This window comes from Notamacropus eugenii, chromosome 1 (assembly GCF_028372415.1).
Source record: "Notamacropus eugenii isolate mMacEug1 chromosome 1, mMacEug1.pri_v2, whole genome shotgun sequence".
In the NCBI taxonomy this organism is placed as follows: domain Eukaryota; kingdom Metazoa; phylum Chordata; class Mammalia; order Diprotodontia; family Macropodidae; genus Notamacropus; species Notamacropus eugenii.
The window spans coordinates 513174654-513199655 of NC_092872.1; the positions used below are offsets into that span (position 1 = coordinate 513174654).

A 25002-nucleotide genomic window follows, 5' to 3' on the forward strand; every position below is an offset into this window, starting at 1 on the left:
TTCAGAAATATTCTCCAAAATATATTTCTGGGCCCTAAGTTGTAACTTTTCAGTGATTCAGTGTTATTTGTATATTTCTTTCAGAATTATAATTCTATTAGAATAATAGACCAAAAGAGCTGAAAGGGGACTTTAAAAATACTGAGTTCAACCCGTCATTTAAGAGAAGGGGAAACTGGGGCCTGGAGAGATGAGGTCACTGAAGATAATTTGGGAACTTTGCTTAATCATTATAATATATGCTAGACCACTATAGTGTAGTGATTTTTAATGATGAGAAACATTTTAGAGTCATTGGAATAGAAACACAGTAAGACTATCACTTAACTATAGTGGTCTATACCACATTCTGTCTTCCACAGCATCTCTGCAGACAGAGTTCCAACACTTCTTCCCACACTGCTGGAAGATGGTCCTCTAGGCATAACATGGTGCTGTGCACCCTGTAGGAGCTTTATAAATATTCATTGAATTGAATTAATTGAATGCTAATCTATTCTGTTTCACCAAACTTTATGCATGGAGTAGAACTGCTTTTGTTTAAGGTTTGGTCTTGATATCTGTGATAAGCCTCAAAATGAGTTATAGATCATGTTCACCCCCTCAATCTGCTTTTAAGATCCCTTCTAGCAAGCTCTATGATGAAGTGATTGATTTACCATCTAAATTTGAAAGTGATGTTTTTAAACTTCACACAAAGAACAAAAATAAGTTTGAAAAGTCATTTTAATTGATTTTGTATTTTTCAATGATTTGAATTCGTGTTTTTAATATACCTATATATTATTTTGATATAATACATACTAAACAACAAATATCTATGTAATATATTATTACAACCTTCATAATACATTTAATAGTTTTTAATATTAAGAAGGAAGTGAGGCATACTCCCCAGAAGGAAAAACCCAGTATTGATTTTTAATAGAAAGAAGGGATGCATCCTTAACTTTGGCAGTGCGGTGTTATCATTGACCATTACATTTGATCAGAGTATTGTTGCCTCTCAATAATGACTATATTTACATTGTTGTAGTCCCTGTGTAACTTTTTCTTTTGGTTCCACTTTCTTCAATCTGCTTCATTTCATAAAAGTTGTTCATGTTTCTCTGAATTCTTCCTGTCATTATTCCTTTACAGCACAATAGTATTGAATTATTTTAATATGTTATGGCTTATTCACCCATTTTCCTATTATCTGGCACATACTTTGTTTTCCAGTTTTTTGCTATCAGAAATTATGCTACTTTGAACATTCTTTCATATATGAATTTTTTCTTTCTGCCAATAAGCTCCTTGAAAAATCTATGTATTTTAACTCGATCATTGTCATCATGGTATTTTACTAGCTTTCATTGGTACTCTTATTTCTTAATATCAAAGAACTGTAAAAATGTATATATTATATCCGGTTGTCAAGAAATATAAATCTTTATGAACAATTTAACACAAATAATTTAGAGAAACATTTAAAGATCACAAAATCGGACATTCATTGCAGAAAAAATAAAAGCATATAACAATCTTGGGGAAAAGCCAAATTAAAATTCAGTAAGAGATTTAGTCTATTTATTTTTAAGGTATGGATAGGTCTTATTTTTATGTTGCACTTATTTCCTGATACACCCTTCTCATTGAATCCTTCCTTTTAACCGGGGGAAAAACATTTAAGCAAAATCAAGTGATAATGACTATCTGACAGCATACACAACTTTAAGCACTCCGCAGGCTCCCAGTAGGAGACGGAAGTATATTTTATCATCTATTCCGCAGGACTGAGGTGTGTCATAGCAATTAATCTGCGTTTGGCTTCTTCTTAGTGTAGTTTTTTTGGTATGTTTGTTTGTTTACCTTATTGATTGTCTTTCTGGTTCTGCTTATTTTTCTCTACATCAGTTCATGCAAATCTTCCCATGTTTCTTTTAATATCTTGTTTTTGTCATTCTTTACAAAGCAATAGTATTCGATGTATATTACAATTTCAGCAACAAATTTAATTAACATTTAAAATCATTTGCTATGTACAAAAGTATTTTCTAAGTGATAGATATATATATGAATAAATCTATACAGTCCTTGGTCTCAAGAAGTTTACAGTTATAATAGAAGGTATTCTATACACACACACACAAATATGTTACATATGATTGGGATATGATTGAGCAAGGAGAAATGTAAGACAACATTCTCTAAGAAAACTTGAAGAAGGAGAGATTGCTTTCACCTAGGCAATCAGAAAAAGCTTTATGGAGAAGGAAGCACCTGAATTTCAAAGGATTTTCAACAGGGAGAGATGGAAGGAAATTAGTTCTAAGCACAGAGAGGACAGACTGGGTGCTTTTGGTGGTGGTGCGATAGGAAAGAACACAACTGAGGAACTGCCAGTAGTCTAGCTGACTGAAACTCAAAATATTTGTAAGGGAGTGAATGTGTAAAGAGAAGGAGTGAAATAAGACTGGAAAGGTAGGCTGAAACTAGGTTGTAGGGAGCCTTCTATATCAGCTTAAGTAGTTTATGCTTTATCTTCCAGATAATCATTGTAAGCCAAGAAACTAGAGTATTTTTAATTTGAAAAAAGTCAAAATAAACACAATTATCTTTACATATAGTTTCTACTGAAGACATTTGAATAAACTGCTAGTCTCTAAGACTAAGTAATTAAAATATCTAATGATAACTGATAGACTTAATAGGTAAAAAGGCATATCAAAAAGGACAGAATGCCCCTCAGGACACTATCTATCATAGTGTGGTATCAGGCTGCAGGCCAAACTCAATGTGGAGAGAGAGGTGGGTGTGACCAATCTAATTTTAAATATTTTATAATTATGTCTGTATTAATTAAGCATTGTCACATGTTGGTATAGTAGTGTTTCTAACCAAATACTAAGAAAATTTGGTATTTTGTTGTACATTCAGTTAAACCAAAGAGTGAAAAGAGAACAATCCCATCAGTACAATATTGAGAAAAGCAGAAAAGGAGAAAAGTCACTTTCTAAGTGAAGTAAAAGACAATTTCAGAAACAATTCATTCTTTAGCTTTCTTTTCATATGAAATTCATATGAGATATACACTGAAACAATAAATCATACAATAGTCATTTATTTTTTAAGGTAAGTTTTTATTTATATTTTCTGTTTCTTACATCAACATAGTATCCCATTCTCCTCCCCCTTCCAGAAAGCCATCTCATATGAAAAGTATAATTTTTTGTTGAGGGGAAAAAAGTTAGCACAACCAACCAATAAACTGAAAAAATAAGAAAACATGTATAATTTGTAAAACCTGTGGACCTCCCACCTCCATGAAGGGGTATGTCGGTAGTGTGTTTAATATCTTTCCATTTGAGTCATGTATCTCATTATAATTGTTACATTGACTTTTGATTTTTTAGCAAGCCATTTATTTAAGTACCCACTGGGGTAGCATGGGGATGGTTGCAGAGATAAAAAGTTTGGATATATCTTTGCCTTCAAAAGACTTAGTCTAATAGGGGAATATCAGTATTGATACCTATGTTCAAATTGATCTGTAATATATTGATAATCCATCAAATACATAGTTGTCAAATGTACAATATTACATAATTACAGTATTATGTGATGAATTAAAGAGTTACAAAATGAGCTCTGTATGAGGTGTGTACAGAAAGGTGTGAAGATCATTACTGACCCGAGAGAATCAAACTATGTTTTAATAATGATTTATGTTCAGAGTTTTAAATAGGATTCAGTTTCTTTGTATTTTTCTTGATAAGAAAGCTGTTAAGGATAAAAATCTCAAAAATCATAACTATTAGAAAAGTAGCTTGAAAAAGATCATTACATTTTAATTTTTGATGAAGACAGTATTATAGTCACATGGTACTTGCCAACATTATGACTAAAGAGAAGCAGTGTGGTATAGTGGAAAGGGCCCTGGAATCAAGGATAGGGAGAGATTTGAGTTTGAATAATGGCTGTAATGCAATTTATGTGACAAATTTTTTGACATTACTGAACCTTTTTCTTCCTGTTCGAAACAGGGTCAATCACACTCGATGTGCTTACTGTAGTGAGTTATTGAATAGAAAGTACTTTGCAAACCTTAAAACATTATAAAAACATAAATTGATATATGGAAAGAGCATTGGGTTAAGGATGAGATCTAGGTTATGATCTGAGCTCTGCCAATCCCTGGCTGTGTGAGTTTGGACAAGTTACTTGGGATTCAATCTCCTTAACATGTAAAACAGAAAAACAGCTACTCTAAAACACTTTGAAAATGATAAAATGTTTTGCGAGTATAAATTACTGTTCTTGTTGTCATTGTCTTCATAGTACTTTTGAGATAAAGATAAGGAGTAAGAAAACTGAAACATGAAGAGATAAAAATGGATTTATAAATGACTCAGAAAAGAACTAAAGTTCTTTGATTTTAGGTGATTTTATTCCTTTAAGGTAAATGTAACACTACTGTCAATTTAAATGTACTTTATGATAAAAAAAATCACATTGTTTTTCTATGATATAGAAGCTTCATGGGCAGAAATGAATACATGAAAATCCTTGAATTTGCCAAGGAAGTAGAGATCCCAATAGTATTGGGCTCCCTACATAAAACAGACCAGCTGATTATCTTTTAAAAGAATTATCTTATCAAGAAATGAGAAGTCTCAACAGGCAGCTCAATAGAACAGTGCCCTAGTGCCGGATTATCTCTAGGGAGTCTAAGTCTGAACTTCCATTTATTTACAGATATAGTATTCTGCTAAGTAATGAAAGTGTATAGTTCAAATCTACAAGTTCTGTGGAAAAGGAGAGGAGGAACACACACACACACACACACACACACACACACACACTCACAGAACAGAAAAAAGTGGGAGAATGGAGGTCACAAAAATGCTCTGGGGCACTGGAAAGAACAGTCTTGAGAGTGAGAAGGCCTAGGTTCAAATACCAGCTCTGGTGCTGATTACCTGCATGACTTAGATCAAGTCATTTAACCTCTCCCAGACTTAGTTTCTTCATCTGTAAAATGAAAGGGCTTAACTAGTCAAGATCCTAAGTTCAAAGAAGTAATTCTAGTAGACTGGGAGATAGACTTAGCAAACCAAGCAATCCTTTTATAACCCCTACTATATTTACTAATTTTCAGAATTTTTGTGTCTGTTAAATATAATACTTAAATGAAATGCGCTTGCTAATAACATCTGACATTTGACTGAGTAAATTTAAAATTGGGAAAAATTGCCATTGTGTTCTTAACCATAATTAGATATGGCAACTTTTAAAACAAAGCTGTCTACTTCAGAAATTGACCTGGGGTTTTCTTATTGTTTATAAGTAATGTTAGACTTCACCTAAGAATTTTCACTTAAACAATTTACTACTAATAAGAACAGGTACAGTTTTATGAAACAAGAAAAAAAATAAGACAACTCTATTTTCAGGTGGGTGACCCCTTTAGCTGCTCTGCTTCAATCAGTTACTTCATCTGGTAAATGATAATGTGAATATGCCTGAGCCAACTATGTAGTCGGAGGAGAAAGGAAAATTCAAGCACTACAGGAAATGGTGCTTCATGATACTGGTAATTAAGTAATGTAGAACCCTTCCTTCTGAGTCAGCATGCTGATATAGGGCTCTTTTGTTTCTGTGGTTATTATATGAAGCTAGAAAAATCTCCCCCACCCCTTCCCCTCTATTCTTTAACATTTAAAATAATTTCGACCAGATTCCTAGATTTTAAAATGTGTATTTTTATCTGGCCATATTGACTGAGTAACCCGAGGTACTATGGGCAGAGCTAAACAAAGGGTTTGGATCATCTATAAGCTTACATTTCAAGGCCCACAGCCCATCACAAAGAATTCTGAGGATTCACAGAATTTAAAAAGCTACCTTAATCTTGTTATAAAGTAATATTCATTTCAAAAACTGTTTAAAAGAAGAATCTTCTATAACTATAAAAACACCTTCTATTAGATTGCTAAACAACAACAAACTCACTTTAATTATATAGGCAAACGGGTGTACTTGATGAAAATGTGGTAATGAGATAGTTACCAAGCCAGCAGTAAAGCACATTCTTGGTGGGGGATGGGTGCCTGTATTTCCACATTCATGTTTACTGATCATAAAGAAGGTAGGAGGAGGCCAACCTTTTCTTCGCTTCTTTTTGGTTGTTGTTTTTAAATGGGTTGTGATGAGCACTTTGCCTTTATTTAGTAGATTTGATCACGCATGAAAATACTGTTAGTTAAATACTCAGCCATGGGACTAGCTAAAAATTGTCTATGCCAGTAGCAGGCATTTCCTGTAAATGTAGTAGGTACTATAGTCATGCTAACAGAGGCTTAAGTCTGAGAAACTTTAGCTGATCCTCAGAAAGTTTTCTTGGCTTTTTTTGAGGAAATGAATGCTGTTATTTGCAGAATTCAAGTAAAAGTGACTCAGAAAATGTTGGGTACTTCTGTACACAGGATTTTTACTTTCTTTTTTCAATAGAGCAAATACACTGACACATACATATTGTGTTTTTACCCTTTCTACTAGATTAGTTATTTCAGAAAATCCATCTGTATTGGCCCTGAAGGAGTTTATGTGGAAGATTCCTTTTTGGGGAAGGCTACATCATTAATTTGATTTTTACTGACATCCCATGATGCATATTTAATGTAAAGAGAACACAAAGAAGGAACTCTTTAAGGAAAAAGAACCTGAATTATAGTACCTAAAAATCTAACCTCAAGAATTTTTAAAAGGTATGATTTTCTTAAAGTATATTTAATCATATTTTGTTTTCAAAGAATTATAAATAGCACTTGCAGTTCTGAATGGCATAAGAGATGACACTTATTCACACTCATTTCTCAACTCTTTTAACCCATGTGTTAACATGGCTGTCTATTATGTTAAACATTTACCAAAAGTAAGTGGGAACAAAAACATAATAACTTAGAAAAATTTTTAAGAGGACATCAGATTGCTATTAGTAAGAATGTGTCAACAATATGTACAAACCATGTTAAAAAAAAAGTCTGGGAAAACAGTGGTGCGGAAAAAAGTAGTGGATTTGGAGTCAAAGGATTCCAGTTTGAATTTTGATTCTGCTACTTAACATTTGTATGACCTCTGGCAAGGCACTTATCGGCTCTGAGCCTCAGCTTCCCCTTCTGTAAAATTCTGTAAAATGGTTTGATGATCTCTAAGTTGTTTTGGTTCTTTGAATTTTAACTGATTGGTTAGGATGAAATGCTATCCTAAGGAAAGTCATACAGAAAAATAATTAAGTGCAACATATATAGTTCATGTGGTGGAGAAGGCTTATGTAGAGAACTCTCTCATACCAGTTAGAAATTATGAGTTTTCTTGGCTGGCTTCCAATAAATTATATTATTATATTATAGCCTTTCTACTTTATATGTATTATAGCCTTTCTACTTATATGTATTTTGTATATATCTACGGAAGTACATGTTATTTTCCCCAGTCAGAATATAAACTCCTTGAGGGTTGAAATTATTACATCTTTGAATTTGGTACCAATTCCTGGCACAGAGTAGGTAGGCACTTAATAAATGCTTGCTTGATTAGAAACTGGACAAAGGATTTCATGGTCATACCCTTAATCTCAGATCTTTCTGATTCCAACTGTAGCACTCTATCTGGTAGGTCCAGGCTATACTGCTGCCAATGATATGCTCATGTGTTATTTTTTTCAGGCTACTTTTTTATTAAATAAAACAAGGGAGAAGAAAGCCCATGGTATAGACATTTGAAATTATTTGAAAGAACAAGTTAGAAAATGAAATTTTTTTCAGTTTCCTACAAATACGTTTAGGTTATATGGTTCAAGGAAGGAATGAATAGTTGAATGAAAAAACATTTATTACTTTAACGCTTCTTAGAGTCTAGAACTGTGCTGGCCCTAGGAATACAAATACAAAATAAATAGTCCCTTCCCTCATGGAGATTATATACTAATAGAGGGAACCAGCACACACCAGGGATTTGTGGCCAGGGAAAAAATCATTTTTTCCTCTATTGTTTTTGTTGTAGTTGTTCGGTTATGTCCTACTCTGTGTGACCCCATTTGGGGTTTTCTTGGCAAAGATACTGGAGTGTGTGAGGCTGGATTTGAATTCAGGAAGATGAGTCTCTATCCTATCATGCCACCTATTGTTTTTACAAGTCCCAAAAAGATGATGATGCTCCATATGTTACATGGTATCTGGCAAAGAATCCAAATGTCATACCTTAAGTTTTCTTTTCTGTTGTGCCATTTAATGTAAAAGTAATCTGGAAGATTTAATACACCTGAACATTTCATTTAAAGCTGGGTGCTCTGGCCTTGTAGTGGATGGAGTGTTAGTAAGGAAGATATGAATTCAAATCCTCTTTATGATACTATGTTAGTATGGGTAAATTATTCATTCTCTCTGATCCGACTTATCTACTAAGTTGATTGGTGGAAGAAGTTTCTGTCACAGATATTTTGATGCATTGATACATCTCACTTACTACTGTGGTTGTTGTTAAGTCATTTTTCAGTCGTGTCCAACTTTTTGTGACCCCATTTGGGGTTTTCTTGGCAGAGATACTAGAGTGGTTTGCCATTTCCTTCTCCAGGTCATGAGGAACTAAGACAAACAGAGTTAAGTGACTTGCCCAGAGTCATACAGCTAGTTAAGTATCTGAAAAGTCACATTTGAACTCGAAGGAAGTCTTCCTGACTCCGGTGCCCAGCAGTCTATTCATTGAAACACTGAGCTGCACATGCTACTGTGGAGACCCAGACCTAAAACAGGAGGGAGTGTGGTTGGTTATTATTCATCATGAATCCTTTCTTACTGACAAGTATGCTTTATGAGTACATAGGCCATTATCTTTCCATTCCTTAATAACCTACTCCCATCGAGTGCCTTTTATGCAGGAAACGCTAAATCAATACCTGGATGACTAAGTAAGTTATGTGATAAAAAGTGAACGTGTATGTATATAATTCCAATTATTCAGACGGTATCATTGAGGCACAAAGACAATAAAGTTAATATCTTTTACTCTGGTTGGAGTATGGTGGAAAGAGTACTGGATTTTGACTCAGTAAAGACCTGAATTAATTTTGCGCTTGTAAGGCCAAGGACCATTTATTTAATCTCTTCAGCCCCAGCTTCCTCATCTGTAAAAGGAGATAATAATACTTAACATAATTTTTATAACAGGATTGTTATGAGAATCAAAGGAAATAATGTATGTAAAGTACTTTGTAAACTTTAAAGTGCTCAACAAATGTCAGGTATTACCATTATTATTAGTTCTGTATGATACATTTAGCCCCAAATTTACAGCACCCTAGTCACTTTCTGGACTGTATTTCCTACGTGAACAAAAAGGGCTTATTAATTTGATAGATTAGCTTGTGAGAAACCTGAGCAAAAGATGATCAAACAAAACTAGAAGGGGTGAGTCAAGTGGAGGTGGGGGAAGGGGAAAGGGGAGGGAAAAGTTGTGAAACAATCACCTGCAAATGATTTGATTCACAGTGGGTCACAGGATGAGAAGTCTCTTGATTTGGAGGCCACTGTTTTCCAACCTTTTACACCAGTAGTTCTTAACCTGGTGTCTGTGAACTTTTTGTTTTTAAATGTTTTAAAAAACGTATTTGAATATAATTTTTTTTCCTTTGTAATCCTGAATATTTTATTTTATGCACTTAAAAACAGAGAAAGGGCCCATGACATACAAAAATGGTTAAGGACCCATTTTAGAGTATAATAATGAGTAATTATTGGCCACAGGATAACAGGTCAGTAGGTATCTTGAACTCCAAGAGAAGGAGAGAATATCATATTTGTTTTGAGTGTATTCATTGTCTCTTCCTTCCAAATTGCTGGAGAAACTTATGTACTCAGAAGAATCATTTGTGAGTCACCATACACCATAAAAATAGTTATTTCCCCTATGGTCACATAATGTATTATCTGTTCAGATGACACAACTGTGTAGGCATTTTTGACATATGTATACCTGACCTTTCCAAAGAGACTCAACTGCCATCAAGAAGAAAAAGTATTTAATATAAAAGAATAAAAATTTCCCTCAATTTTCCTTTGAGAAGATTCTTATTTCAACATGTCATCAATTACTCTTATTTTTCTGTTTCATATTTGAGGCAATACTGAGTTAGAGAGGGAGAGGAGGAAGAGAGAACTATGTTCCCAGAGGGTAGTAAATTGAAAAATTGTATGGAATTGTAAGATTTAGATGGTCACTCTAAATATTTCTCTCCAAGTGTCCTTTATGTACTATTTTGATGACTTTTAATTAATTTCACACTACTAAGTACCTACTAAGTGCATCCCTAAATAATTCAATTAACATATTTAGTGCCTATTGTATTCTATGTATTCTATTAGGTAATACTACAGCTTTTTATTTAAAAAGTTTTCCCCCTCCCCATGGTGATAAAATATTTGGGCATAAACTGTTTATATCTCCCTTTGAGAATAACGATTTAATTCCAAAAGTACTTGCCATTTTAAAAGGGATAGGGACTGGTTCAGAGATTTAATCGGTATATAGAACTCCTGAACAAAGGAACTTCCTCTATGAAAGACATAGGCAGGCACCTTCCTTGCAATTTAGTCTTGAGAGATTTGTCTAAAAATATTGAGGTTACATGACTTGCTCAGGGTCACCCTGCCAGTTCGTGTAGAAGGAAGGGCTTGAAATGGTCTTCCTGGTTACAAGGGGATCCTTGTCCACTACACAAAAGTACTTCTTTACTATTTAAAAAATCAAATAATATGCTTTCCTCTCTTCAGTGATTCTATTTGCCCTAGTAAAGCAGTGCTAGTATTTAAATATGAAGAATTCCTTTAAGGTGTGAACTTAGTCCTTTACTACTTGTTAAGTGTGTTAAAGTTGAAAGACAAAACTCTGGTCCCTCCCTTTTTCCTTTGCATTCAAAGAAGCTGCCCCTGGATGTGTTTCTTCCATCTGCTGCATTGTTCTGGTACTGTTGTGAGTATTTTGATTTTCCTTGCTTACAAAGATATTTCCTTTAGTTCTTGTCTATGTGCATCTGGGTGAGATAGTGTTTTTTATAGAAAAGGCCTCCAGTAAATGTTTGTTGAATGAATGACTGGATAAAGAAGAAATTTGAAGAAAAAGGTTTGAGTGGCTTCGAATTCCCTTGTGTCCCATTTGTTAGTCCTGCCCTATTCTGGTGCATTCTGCTAGGTTAAAGGGCTGTCCTTGTTTCCTTCTCAAATATCCTTTGTAGTTTTCAAACACTGGCAGGGTTTCCCTAAGTTTTCATTTTACTTTTCCTATTTCTCCCTGCTGCTCTTTAGCTTTTTCTATTCTGAACACTGACTTCTTGCAAGTTCTTGTTCCTGTTTTGGCTGTGTCTTTAAGACTCCAAGGATTTAAACAGTTTCCTGATGATTTCATCACAAATTAAATATGTTAATATGCACACATGAGAGCTTTGTTCACGAATCTAGTAAATTTTAAATGCAGTAAGTGGGCAAAGATAATAATGTTTTAGATCCTAGCTTCTATTCTATACAGTGTCTGGTGAGGGAACTATTATTTTAGCTAACCTAGGTTGCCTGGTATATATCACAAGGGATAAATCACAGTTAATGGTGTGATTTCATTATCACCCACATGCTGAAGTATGTCTTTGGGATTGCTTGTCTGTTATGACAATTTTGAAAAATTAGAGGAAACTGATACTTAATCACATTTTAAAAAACTGAAACTCTTTGCAGTAACTTCAGCAATTTCATAAGATTATAGACTTAAAACTGGAAAGGGCATCTTAAAGATCTAGTTCAACTTCCCAATCTACAAATGAGTAAACTGAGGCTTAAAAGGTTTAATGACTTGTACCTTTCACTACACATCAAGTTCTAAATGTTATCTTCTTGAAAATCTCTGACCTAATAGCTTTTTTTACTTCCTCAAAAAGGAAATTTTACCATTTGTTCTATTTCTAAAGTAAATACATTTGTTTAAAAAGCGTTCCTGTAGCACTCAACTGGTTTTAGAAACAGTATGGAAAGGCAGGATATTTTAGTAAGGATATATCTACAAGAATAGTTAATAGCTATCATTTGAAGAGTGCCTTAAGGATTGCAAAGCCTTTTACATATATTATATCATCTGGACTCAATAGCTCAATTTCCATTTTGTAAAAGAATAATGAAATGGAATTCTTAACTTTTTATATTAAATTCTATTTTGGGGACTTAATTAATTTTTAAGATTTCATCATTAATGTTAAATCAATAATCATTTAAATTTGTGTTTAGTGAATCATGATACATTTCCAGATACTGGAAGAGGTACGTGCCTTAGAAAGCTACTCCAGACTAACCTCCAGACTAATTGAGTTCTCTTTATGCCATGCACTATGATTTTCCAGTTTTTATCAGGCACTACTCCGAAAGAAGGCCTTTTGTGATACTTGGTTGAATGATAAGGATCAATAGAAAAGAGTAAAAAGATCATTCTATTACTATGATTAACTTTCTATTTTAAAGGCTAAAAATGTGTGTGTGTGTGTGAAGAGGAGAGGGAATTTTTTTAGAGTTATTAGGGAGACAAATGAGTAGTTTAGGGAAGGGATGAAGAAAAGCAGAAGTATTTTACTCAGAAAACAGAACATTTGGTTTCTGTGCATTTAAATCACTTGTTACTTTTATAACTGAAACAGTTATTTGCTGAAACATTTGATTGTTTACTAACTTTAATTCTGAAAAGTTTTGACTTTGATTTTTGCTTAATTTTGACACCACTGTTTTCAACTACCAGCACTATTTATGTTTACAGAATTTATGGTTTCAGAGTTCAAAGGTTAGCTATTAATGCATAAAGTACAGGTATACTTGTTATTATGTTAGATCCAATCTTGTTTCCCTTGATTTTTTTTTTCATTTTCTTGTGTTGTAGTAATGTAGTTATTTTGGTAAGCTATTTTAAATCTCCATCAAAATGTTTTTCAAGCCAAGTATCTTGTTCTTTATGAAATTTATCTATGACTTCATACTCATAGCAGTTTAAAGAGTATGGCCCCTAAATATATTTACCTATGGAATCATTTTTGTAGTATGGCACAGTGGATAGAGGTCCAAAGTTAAAAGTTAGAAAAAGCTGGATTCATGTCTTGGCTCTGACACTTGTTGGCTAGGGACGCTGGGCGAGTCACTTAACTTCAGAGTGCTGTAGGCTACGTTATTACTGTAATTTCCAGAGAGGGTACAGACCTGCTTTGGTAGATTTCATCTCCTGACCATTCCCTAAACCAATGAAATCACATGCCCAGTGCTTATTCCTAACTGAGGCTCATGGCACAGTAATTTTCTTATCCTAGTAATGCCACTTTAAAAATTAAACATGCAAAGGGACCATAGAAAATTTCCTGATTCTCGTATTTAAAGGTTAATGTACTTCAATCAATCAATCAACAAGTATTTATAGTGACTACTTTTGGGTTAAGCACAGGGCTAAGTGCTGGGAATATTAAAGCAAAAGCAAAACTGTCCTGATTCCAAGATTACAGTCTAAATGTAGAGACAAACGTGCTTATAAAAGAATACAAAAGGTAATTTTTGAAGGGGAAATATACTAGCAGCTGGGGAGGGGTGGAAAGGTAGAGGGGAAAGGGGAGGAGATATCAGGAAAGAACTCGAGTAGAAGGTGGTAATTGAGGTGAGTCTCAAAGGAAACTAGAATTTCGAAGTGGGGGAGGGGGAAAAGAAAGGAGTGCATTTCCTGGATGGGGAGGAGAGATGAAGTGTTGTATAGAAGAACAGTGAAAAAACCAAGTATGACTGAACTTGAGTGCATAAAGAAATAATACGGATGAAGCTGGAAAGGTAAATTGAAGCCAAGTTGTGAAGAGCTTTGAATACTCATCAAAGTATTTTACATTTGATCCTGGATAGGATAGGGATTCATGAGTGATGGATCTGAACTGAGCTTTAAGAGAACCATTTTAGTAGCTGATAGATTGTAGGATAGATTTAGCTGATAAATTTAATAGGATAGATTGGAATTAAGAATTCATTAAGAATCTGGGATATAGAATCTAGTCTTGGCTCTGTTATTGATTAGTTAAAAATAAGTCATTCATTTGTTTCCTTTCGTAAAGATACAGCCATATCATGTGTGATAGCAACATATAATGAGGCCATTGCAAATGGCCTAACAAATCCTCTTCATTTGGTAAGAAATAATCTATACTTTTTTCTTATTTAAAATGATATTATTCATTTTCTCTTTTCCGGAGGCATTTGAAGTTCTCTCATTATAGATGGCCCTGAGTTAGCCAAAAAAAGAAAAAAGTTTAGTTTCATGGAGTGGCTGAAGGGTTCATTTTTTTTTCATTTGCATCATGTTTGGGAGGAAAGGTGTGAACAAAGATTCAAAGATTCATAGATTTAGAACCGAGTGAGGACTGAGAGATCTCCCCTCCCCCCATTTTACAGAAAAGGAAACTGACAGCCAGGGAATGACAGATATTGGTCTATTGTTCTCCCACAGTTCCTCTTCATGGCTCAAAATGGGGGAATATCACAGAATACCAGATTCAGTACCTCTTTTTGTAGGCTGGAGGAGGTTGGGAAATACACTTTTGATCTGTTGATGGGGAAAGAGAATCTGCTGCTTTTGACTCATTTTTTTGGCAGGGCTCTCTTCCACTCCCCCCTTCCCCTTTTAGGTAGGGAGGGCACCAACATCTCAAATGCTACTTAAACAAAACGGACTCTCTGTCGGAGCTGCTCACGTAAACGAAGCGCCGAGCAGCCCGAGCCCACGTAAAGCCTCTTCTCTGAGGTCCAGGTGGACCCAAGGAGCGTGGCTCAGCTCTCGAGCCAGCAAGCTTCCGCGGGCTATTGGAACTTGCTCGTGTCTTCGATCTTTATTGAAAACAAAAGCAGCTCAGCTCCAGGCCCACGGCCGCGTGCTAGTTTTCAGGAAGTGCCTTCAAGGTGAGGGACTCAGGCTTTTCACGCAGGTGACCCCCAGTGTCCTGCTTCATCCTCGTCACCCACAACGTACATGGAAGTTAGAAGAACTGAACCCAATAGAGGGCTTAAGATTGATGCATTCAGGCAGCTGGATCACGATATATATGTATATGCATATTTTCTGAGCATTCAGAAATCCTGGCTTTTTCCCTTTTCTTTCCAGGACCCATCCCAATCCCAACAAGTGACACACCTTGGCGGGGCGGGGGGGAAGGAGAGGCACAGGTCCCTTCTGCGTCTGCGCACTCCTCACTTTCCGTGCCCCCCTTCCCGCTTTCTCTGTTTTCCCCCTCCCCCTTCCCCGCCTCTGTTTCTACCTGTCACTTGAACTGCCGGGGCGCGCGCCGGGGCCTCGTTGGCGCGCGCGCTCCGGCTCCCTCCTCCCCCCTTGCCCTGGCTTCCCCCTCCGCCCGCAGAAGGTACGAAGTCGAGAACGTGTGCGCGACGCCGGCCCGGACAGCCCTCGGGGCTCTGGGGCGGGCGGGTGTGGAGGGAACGCGCGGGGGTGGGGGGGTCGCGCGCGCGGCTCGTCACGTGGTGGCTGTGGGCGGGACAGAAGGGGAGGGGAGGGGGGAGTCGGGGAGAAGAGGAGGAGGCGCTTGGGGAGACGGAGGGGGCGGAGCCTCGGCTTGCCCGAGCTGGTCGGGAGGAGGGGTGAAGAGGAGGCGGGGTCTCGGGGGTTGGCGATCCCGAGCGAGGAGGGAGCAACAGCTGCACCGTAACAATTTACAAACAATCCCCAACTGCAATGGAGAAGCCCGTTCTCCTCCTCCTCCTCCTCAGCCGCAGCAGCAGCAGCCGCAGCCCCGGTAGCTCCTCCTCCGCCTCCTCCGCCTCCTCCTCCTGCCCCCGGCACCCGAGCCCCGCTGCCCGCGGGCAGTAGTTCGGTGAGGAGGATTAGGGGGCGCCCTTCTCCTGCCCCGGGCTCCTCTCGCACACTCCTCCCCGGGCGTCCCCCACCTCCTCCGCCCGGCCCACCTTCGCCCTCCTCCCGCCTGAGGTGAGCCTGCCGCGGGGGGGAGGGGAGGGGCGTGTGTGTGCGGGGGACCCCCGCCCCCCTTACCCCTCAGATTTCACCCTCCCTCTTGTGGCAATCTGGGGAGGGGGTGTTGGAGATCGGGGTGAGGGCAGCCCGCCTCCTTCCCCCTCATCGTGTGAGAAGTTGTGTGTGTGTATATATGGGGGGGGTCTCCTGAAGAGGGGGCTGTCAAAGGATGAGTCCGAGGCTGCCCAGGGGAGGAAGGTGGCACCGGGGGCAGGGCTCTCCATGAGGTGTTCGCACAAAAGGCAGAGAAACTCCCTGTCTTCCCTCCCCTCTCTCCCCTCCCTCGCTCCCTCCCCTCTTCCTTCCTCTCCGCCCCCCACCCCCTGGCTCCTCATTCAAACCCTCAACTCGTGTGGTGTCAGTTTAATCCTGGCGGCCGCGGAGGGAGGAAATGGCAGAGGGGCAGGAGCGGCAGGTAAAGGGTGGCCGGCCGGGAGGGGGAGGGGGAGGGGGAGGGGAGGAGAAATGGGAAGACAGAAAACATTTCCTCCGAAGTTCACTGTCTCTGATTTTTTTTTCTTCCCCCCCCGCCATTGCCTTCTGGCTCTGGCACCCCCCCTTTCCGTTTCATCCCCACGCTCCCTCGGGCCTCCCCCCAGTCCCCCCACTTAATAACATCTCTCCACTCTCCCCATTTTTTGTCCCTTTGGTGCCCCCCAGCCCCCCCCCCCCCCCGCTTCTAATAAATAACCCGGAAAATCACACCGTCTAAATGAATGTATGCATTAATGGTGTTGGGATAGCTATGTGTAAATACATTTTTACACACGCACTATTTTAAATATTCAAAATGGCTTTTTGGGGGGGGGTTATTGAAGGGTAGTTAACATTTCTTTGTAAGGGAGATGCTGATCCCAGGGAAGGGTTACTTGTGTGGCTGGGGGGGGGGAGCTATTAATGAAAAGTTTATCGATCCGTTGTCAGTTTCTTTTTTTGTTTGACTGGGCGCTTTTCTTTATTTTGATGAGGCAGTGGGGAGTGCGTTCTGGGAGTTCACCCACCTTCCGATCGTCTGTGTGGCAGCTTTTTAATTGTGGATGGGTAGGAAGTTAGGAAAGCAAAACAATAAGCCCGAAGCAGGCGTTAGCAGCCACAATAGAGCTCTTTAAACCAGGAAAAATGAAATGCCCAACTGCTTGCGGATAGTCTGGGTCCTCGCTGGATCTGTAGAAATCCTCCTGAGGTTCTGTGTCTGGTGCTGTTGGGGCGCCTTCTGAAGACAGGGAGATCTTCCTGCGTGGAGCCTCCGTGTAATCTCTTGTGAGTGTGGGACTCTTTGGAGTGTGTGAATTGAAGTGAGAGTTTTGAAGTGGTCTCCAGGACGGAGCTATGCGGGTTATTGATTTACCGATGAAAGGCGTTTTCAGAAGGCTTCGTTTACTGTATGGGTGGAAGCAGGTTTTTAAGGAATCGCATGTTTTCTTTTTAAATGACCTTGAAAGCTTAAAGAATAACTTTCTAACTCCAGTTCTAGTGGAAAGAAAAGGCAGAACAAGCAGAGTGATAGAGAGTAAGCTGAAAATAGAAATAGGAACTGAACAGTGAAGGGTTAGCATAGAAGTGTGTGTAAAAAGGGAAGTGTCTTTGAGGTGGAGGGTAGATGAAACACACTCACTTCAAATAGGAGATAAAATAGACTTTATTCATACTTTACTAAACCTTAAGCTGCAAGTGTGATAGGATCGCCTAGATTCAGAGGAGGAAAACGTTTAACTACAAGTTGAGTAGCAGGCAGTGACTTGCTGACCGATGATTGCCTACTCTTGTTTGTTAAAGGTTTTGTGTTTATCAGAAGTAGTCCTAGAGGGCTTGGGCAGTGTTCAGAAATGTTTTCACCTCACTTTGGGGGAAATTTCACCTTTTGGGAAGTCTGGGATAAGGCAAATTCTCGAGTTTGAACCAATATTTTACGATGAAAGGGTAGGGCCAATGAAGTAGGGGAAACTGCATTCTTCCGCGGGTAGAAGGAGGGGTGAGGGTGGGGCTGGGGTTGGGAAAGCGGGGGAGTTTTTCCTAAAACTTTAGTTACATGAGTAAGAAAGACCTGCCAAGGATGATGTGCCAGCTCTTACTACTTTATCAATAGATTGTTTACCACAGTTTTAGCAACTAAAAAAACTTCAGGGGAGTCGTGTTTACACTCAATATTTTGACCTGCAGTTACATTGTAGAACTATAAGACTAAAAATTTGTCTTTTGGAAGTCAGCCTGTAAGGATTTGAAGCTTTCCCTTTTAGCATGTATAAAATAAATGGCAGTCATAATGGATTGACTGACTAGTTTGGGGTCGTTAAATGTTTATTCCATGTTCTAAAGGAGCTCATTGAATATATTTCTAGGTATTTTGGAATCATTAAACTGTATATAGCTATTTAAGAACCATAGATCTGATTTACTTCAGGTTGATTCAATTATGTCTTCATCGCTTTTGAGTTGGTTGAATGACTTGACATGAGATTAAGCACAACAAAAGAAAAGGCAGGGTAACAACAGCTGCCTTCCAGTACTGGAACACTAGTGGGCTTTGCAAGTAGGCCCTTTACCTTTCCTTTTGTCTGGTGTCAAGTAGTAAGTTTAAATGTTCAAGTTATGCTGTACTTTGTAATGTAAGGCTATGCTATATTGAGCTTATATATTAAGATACTATTCTTTATAAAAATTTAAAACAAGTGAGCCATTTCGTGTCTAAAATGTAAAAACATATACATATATACATATATATATGAAAAGACAAGTGCACAGTAATACATAACTGCTTTTTAGTCAAAAAGTTGGACAAAGTCACCACTAGTTTGTACTTGCATAGTTAATGTGTACTAAGTACATTTAAGGTGTGTCCACCTCATGGCTGCTTATGTTTTTTTCTTCTTCTGAGTAGTCGTGTTTATTCTAGGTTCAGTTTTATTTAGTATTGAAGATAATTTTTTTGATCTGATTGTAATGGAAAAATTTTGTTCAAAGTCTTGAAAAAGGAATTTACTACCTTTTTATCAGTTATATGTGCTGTTAGAGTTCCTAAAAGGCAATGGCTAGCTTAAAATAAGTTCAGTTGTTGATAATTATATGCAAAAAACAAGTTGATTATTTATGTGAAATGACTGAAAAAACAAGTTTAGTGGCCTTCTGTGTGTTTGGATTTTGAATATTGGTTTGAAGAGGAAGACAGCCTTTTGAAAAGAATTGCATGTCTATTTGCATGTAGGAGGAGGAAGTAGGAAAAAAAAAGACTGACTTTATAGGTAAAGTACACATACTTTTCCCTTAGTTTCCAACTTCTTTTAATCCTTTTATCTTCATAACGACTTTCCTACCATGAATCTTTGCTTATCTTTTAATATCTTTTGAGTTAGAGTTTGAGAGCTTGTTGTATTTTTATGTAATTGTTTTTCACTTCTATTCAAAAAGGAGGGAGGGGAGAAGCATCCAAAAATTCTGGTTAGAAGAATAGTTTTTTTTTCTTTTTAAAGAAATCTGTTTAGATACAGTTATACTTTTTCAGCTATTAAGGGGATGGGGAGGGCAAAGGAGAGGTGGAGGGAGGGGCTTATTATTATTATTAGCTTTTTTAATAGACTTATAGTACCTTTAGCACACAGAATATGCCATGTTTGTCTCCCTAAATATTTTAAGTTTGATTTTCCTTTTTAAAAAGTAGGCCTGCTAAATAATTGAGGATTATAGTAATCTATCAAATCAGAATTTTTTTCTTTTCAGATACGTGCTTCCTCCCCTCTTTAAAACAAAAAAAGTCAACAACAACACAAACCCTTTCACCATTGAAAAAAGATCTTTAATACAAAGTGGTATAGTTGTGACTCAGCAGGGCTGCTCTCACTCAGCCTTAGAGCTGTATTAATTTAGAGATGCTTGATTAGAACGTCAGGGGACCTTATCAAATGTACTATTTTTCCACTTTATATTGGTATCTATAAGTTTAAAAAAAATTGGTTGAAAATGAACTTTTGAACAATTTTAATGATATTTCAATGTTTAAAACAATTCTGGCAAAAAAAAAAAAAAAAGAATATACTTATCTGGCTTGCTTCCTAAAGCAAATAATTTTATATTCTGAGTAAAGCTTCTAAAATTGTTTCTACTTATTCACATTTCTGGTATTTAAACTTCCTAGTTAAAGTTGTCACACCCACTTGAATGAATGATGCCAGGGCACACTCGAAATTGTGATTTTTTTTTTTTAAGAGTTGTTAGGCATAGCTTGGTTAAATGTGATAACACCCACTATTTAGCATGTTCTGACTTCCCGTTTAAGGTTAATCCTTTAACGGTGTATTTTTACAAGTGGACTGGAAAGATGATGAGACAAGTAAGGTGAATAGTACTACCTTTATTTCTGGAACTAGATTGTGTGCACCTTTTTGAGAGTTGGAAAAAAGTTCCTTTAATTGCCTTTTCTCCAGCTTTTATCAAGGCACTTTTCCTTTAGTAACTTTAAGTCCTGCTTAACCTTCTTTACCATTTCATCAAGTGAATATGGGAATTGGATGTAGGCAAGCAGTTGTTTAAGCCTATGGTGATTTCAATCATAGGAAAATATGAACTGACTTATCTTAGTTTTCATATTACTGTGAGATAGTATTTTCTCTCCTTCATTCCCTCTCATCCCCTCAGCAAAAAAACAGCAACAACCAAAAAATAACCCACCCAAAATCTGGAAAGTGAAGTAAGGTTTTTGTTCTGAGAACAAAATGTTTTTATACTTTTAGCATGAATAGAGCTAGTGAACACGTGGCTACTAATGGTAGTTAATTTACACATCTTTGCTTATCTCAAAAGACAAAATCTTTTGTAACTAGGGTAAATGTAAATTGCTATATAGCTGGAATTTTTACATTTTGCCTATGGCAGCAAACATGTATTGCACAAAAGAATGACATTTTCTGAATTTAGAGAGTAAAACATTTGTATATAATATTATGATTCTATTTGGATTGTATGTGAGATTTCAGTATTAGAACTGTATAATGCAATACAAGTAGAAAATTGTAACCGTTGGGTACATTTTGAGAATTTTTCCCACTTTAGTGAAAACATCTTTTTAACCAGCAACTTTGTCTGATTACACAGGGGAAAGAGATGTTTAAAAATCAGACTTCTGGAGTGTATAGAAAGCTTATTTCAAAGAAGTTTTTTAAAAAACTATTCTTTCATAAAGCCACCAATCCATCATGAACAGGTTGACTTCCTCTGCAGTAACACTGAATTGTTAGTAAGTAGGGGGAAGTCCCATGTATCCAGTTACCATCAAAAATTTCTCTGATTAGCACTATTAGGGTGTTCATCAGATAACTTCATATTAGGTAACTTTTGTTAGCTTAAAACATAGTGCTTTCTTCTAAGGGGAATAAGACAAAATAAAGGTTCCTGGAAATTTTGGTCCACACTTTGGTCATTTTATGATAAAATGGTGTAATAAGACAACTGTTACTTACAAAGAGTTATCCCATACAAAGAATTAGAAATTTAACTATTTTCCTTATTTTTCATTATGTCTTTGGAGGCAAATCTATGTATATTTCAAAGTGGTAATGTAGAGACAAGTCTTTTTTAAATATTGAATTTATGTTTTGGCATTCACATTCTTTGGTTCTCCATTTTGCCTTTTTTTTTTCCCTAAGGAGTGTCTTATAGGTACTAGTGTTGGAGATAGAACCCATATCAGTGTTTCTGTTCATTTCATTAATAATTACTAATAATGATACACTTGATTCTCCTTAGTGTCACCCCATATTCCAGTTTCACCTCAAGGAAACAGGCTAGTCTAAAACTAATTGTGGCAACTAAGGGTGGGTAGCATATGCCATTTATGTAATTGATGTATAAATGTACATAGGAATATTTTACATATTTGAAAGAACTTTTAAAACCAGATTTATATGTTTTCTGGTTCCAATACATGTATTTTTGAAATTCTGAAAACTGATACATTTTCAATTCCCTTTTGAGGCTTTTTGGGTGATTGATTACTCAATTTTTCTGAATTTTCTTGAGCAAAATTCCAGTCCTAGTAGACATGCTGATCTACTACATGATGCTGGTGAAGGAGAGAGGAGTTGATATTTTGTAATCTGGATATTTTTTAAGTAGTTCACTTTAAGTATAGGTACTAGATGGACATTTTCAGTATTACATACTAAACTTACATGGAATGCTAATTGTTCAGTCATTCACATAAAAGGAGACTCATTTATTTCTTATTTTTCAAAATGACCTAGTTAGTTGAAAAGGGGTCAAGAAACTTACTCTTCATATTACTGCTACTCCCCCGCTAAGTGGAGGAACTTTTGGGACTTAAAAAAAAAATGTGCCTTTGTGGTGTTGATGGGTATTGTCTAACTATATTAAATAAAGCTGAAATACTTGTTAAATCAGTTCTGTTGCAGTAATCATGTTTCCTGAAAAGGAATAGAGCCAGCCATCTTAGGAAAACGTGAAGTTCATGAGTGGTAATTTATAAAATTTTACATCTTGTGGTTTACTTACCATATGAATTTTAATTTTGGTGGGGAAAGAAAATATTAAGTGTAGGTAGAACCCATTACACTGTGTTAGAGCAACTCTTAGGCTTTACTTTAATCCCATCCAGCCTTCTTAATTCTTAGAGTAAACAGGTTAAATAGTGGAATAAAGGTTATTCCCAGAAATGATTGTCTTCTTTGTTCTTAAATATGCTTGACTTTTCAGTAACTTTTATAGTGTTTTTTTCGTAGAGGTTTGTGTTTTGAAGGAGAGTTTAAAATAGCAGTTCCTTTAAAATTTAGAAATTTGCAGTGTAGTTATAGGAAACAAAATTAATGTTTAAAAATTATTCAGTTAAGGTCAGATGTTGACAGTGAACTTCATTTAGTCTAGATATGTAACAATTCTGACAGCCTCTAATCTTATCACTAAATTTTATTAGCAAGATTACAGTAAAAGAATACTTTATGTCCCCAAATAACTTTTTATAACTGAAACTTTATTTGCATGTAATTTCAAGAAAAACATGCATGTTTTCTATAGAATCTTACAAATTCTCCTTAGATCTGGTAGAATAAATTATAATGTCCTATATCAGCTTTGAACTTCTCCATTCTCTCTTTTTAATCTAAGTATTTTGCTTTAGCTGACTACATTAGGAATGTGAGTTTGTCCATTTGGCCCATGGGTTGTGACCTTGGTGATTTCCTTGAAATAGTGATGAATGATTTAAAGTTACAAGTTTACTGATTGCCTCTGTAGATTATGTGGATGTTTCTCTACTTGTCACATTGAAAAAATACGGACACCATATTCTAATGTCTTTTAAAGTAGGGGACTACATTTGGAGAAGCTGCAAACTGCATAACTAGAACTTGTAGGTATTTTTACATTCTAAGAGGCTGAAAATTAGATAGCTGGGCAGACATTGACAATTTATTTGATCAAATTCTAAACTACTCAAGTCTAATCTGAAATGTAAGCTATAGGAAGAAATTTGGTAAGTTTGATGTATAAAGTCTCTTTAAGTGGTAATATTTAGTCTTAAGCTAGCTTTTGGTACATAAACAGTTTGGCATTGGTTTTGTGATTTATTTTTTTCTTTGGACAGTGCATTTTTAGCAACTCTTCAGTAATTTTGAAAGTACAGGTTGTATTTTCTTAATATTTCTAACAGGAGACCAAATTTGTATAGCAAATATGGATATCAATTTTAAAAATACACCTTAAAGTTAAAAAAAATGAGCATATTTGATACAATGATCTCTGCAATAAAATTGCAGCACTAATCACATGAGGAAAATACATTTGGAAAAGTTTATTTTTAAAGCAAACTTGTAGAAAGATAATATTCTTAAAGCATTCTTCTGAAAAAAACTGGTATTTTTATTAATTCTGCTCTATATCAAGATAGCTAACCAAAATTTCTGCATCACAGAAACTAAAGACATCCCTGTTGTAACTTTGTAACTGGTTCTTGAATTAAAAGTTTGGTAATTTTCATAGAAGTTTTATTCTTTGAATTGGAGTGTGTTTCAGATGTAAGGAATTTAAATGTCTAAGGCTACTTTTAATTAAAAGTAGATGGAATGTAATATAAAGTGTTCTTTAAGTTAAAAAAAATGAGCATATCTTAAACATATCCTTGTCGCTTTTGAAAATCCACCTCTATGGGCCTATTCACAAGGGTTTTTAACAGAAGTCAATTGCAGTCTAATTGTATGAAAGACTTTCGTTTATTTAAGGATGCAGTACGATAAGGGAAAGAGCACTCACTGGTTTTGAAGTTTTTGGAGTTAGAGGACTGGGTTTCATACCCTTCCTCTGAAACTATCTTTGTGACTTTGGACAAGTCACTAAATGTCGTTGGGCCTTAGCTTTCTCTTCTTCAAGCTCTAGAAATTCTGGATTCCTGGATCTAGACTGTATGAACTTGAAAATAGTGATGTTCTAGGTACCAATTTGGATTAAAATCAAAGATGAGAATTTTTCATGATCCATTTGTTTTCTAATGAAAAGGGACAGATGAGGTTTACTATCTAATATGTAAAAATATTTTTTAAAATTGTATTTAATAGTTCATCATCATCAATATCTCTGATACATTTTGAGTAATGAAAAGCTAATATGTATATAGGGTGGTCCCAAAAGTTATACTAAGACTTCTGGGACATCCTTTATAGTGTTTTTGAAGTAGCACTTTACATAACCTCATCAATGTCACCACAGCCTGGTAAAGTAGGTACTACAAGTGGTGATACTCTGTTTTACAGATTAAAGAATTTAAGGCTCAGAGAAGTTAAACAAATTACTCAAACACCTCATAACTAGCAGTGGACAGAGGTGATTTGAACCCAAAGTTCAGAACCCCATGTTCTACTACCTTTTTTTTCCATCCTTTTCATTATATCTGTTTAGCTGTGCTTCAGAAATACAGCAGGTGTCAGCAAT

General features: G+C 36.4%; 1 protein-coding gene across 3 annotated transcripts in view; it reads left to right on the forward strand.

Annotated features, from left to right (window-relative positions):
• The first annotated feature begins 15669 nt into the window (after positions 1 to 15669).
• The window catches only part of ZNF217 (zinc finger protein 217), a 28953-nt gene continuing 19620 nt past the window's right edge, over positions 15670 to 25002 (forward strand). The window contains exon 1 of one of the 3 annotated variants that reach the window (XM_072633525.1): positions 15670 to 16029. The gene's annotated coding sequence lies outside the window, so the exon portion shown is untranslated. Of the gene's footprint in view, positions 16030 to 16399; positions 16490 to 17174; positions 17335 to 25002 lie in introns of those variants that run through there. The other 2 variants (XM_072633526.1, XM_072633527.1) reach the window with 2 other exon arrangements.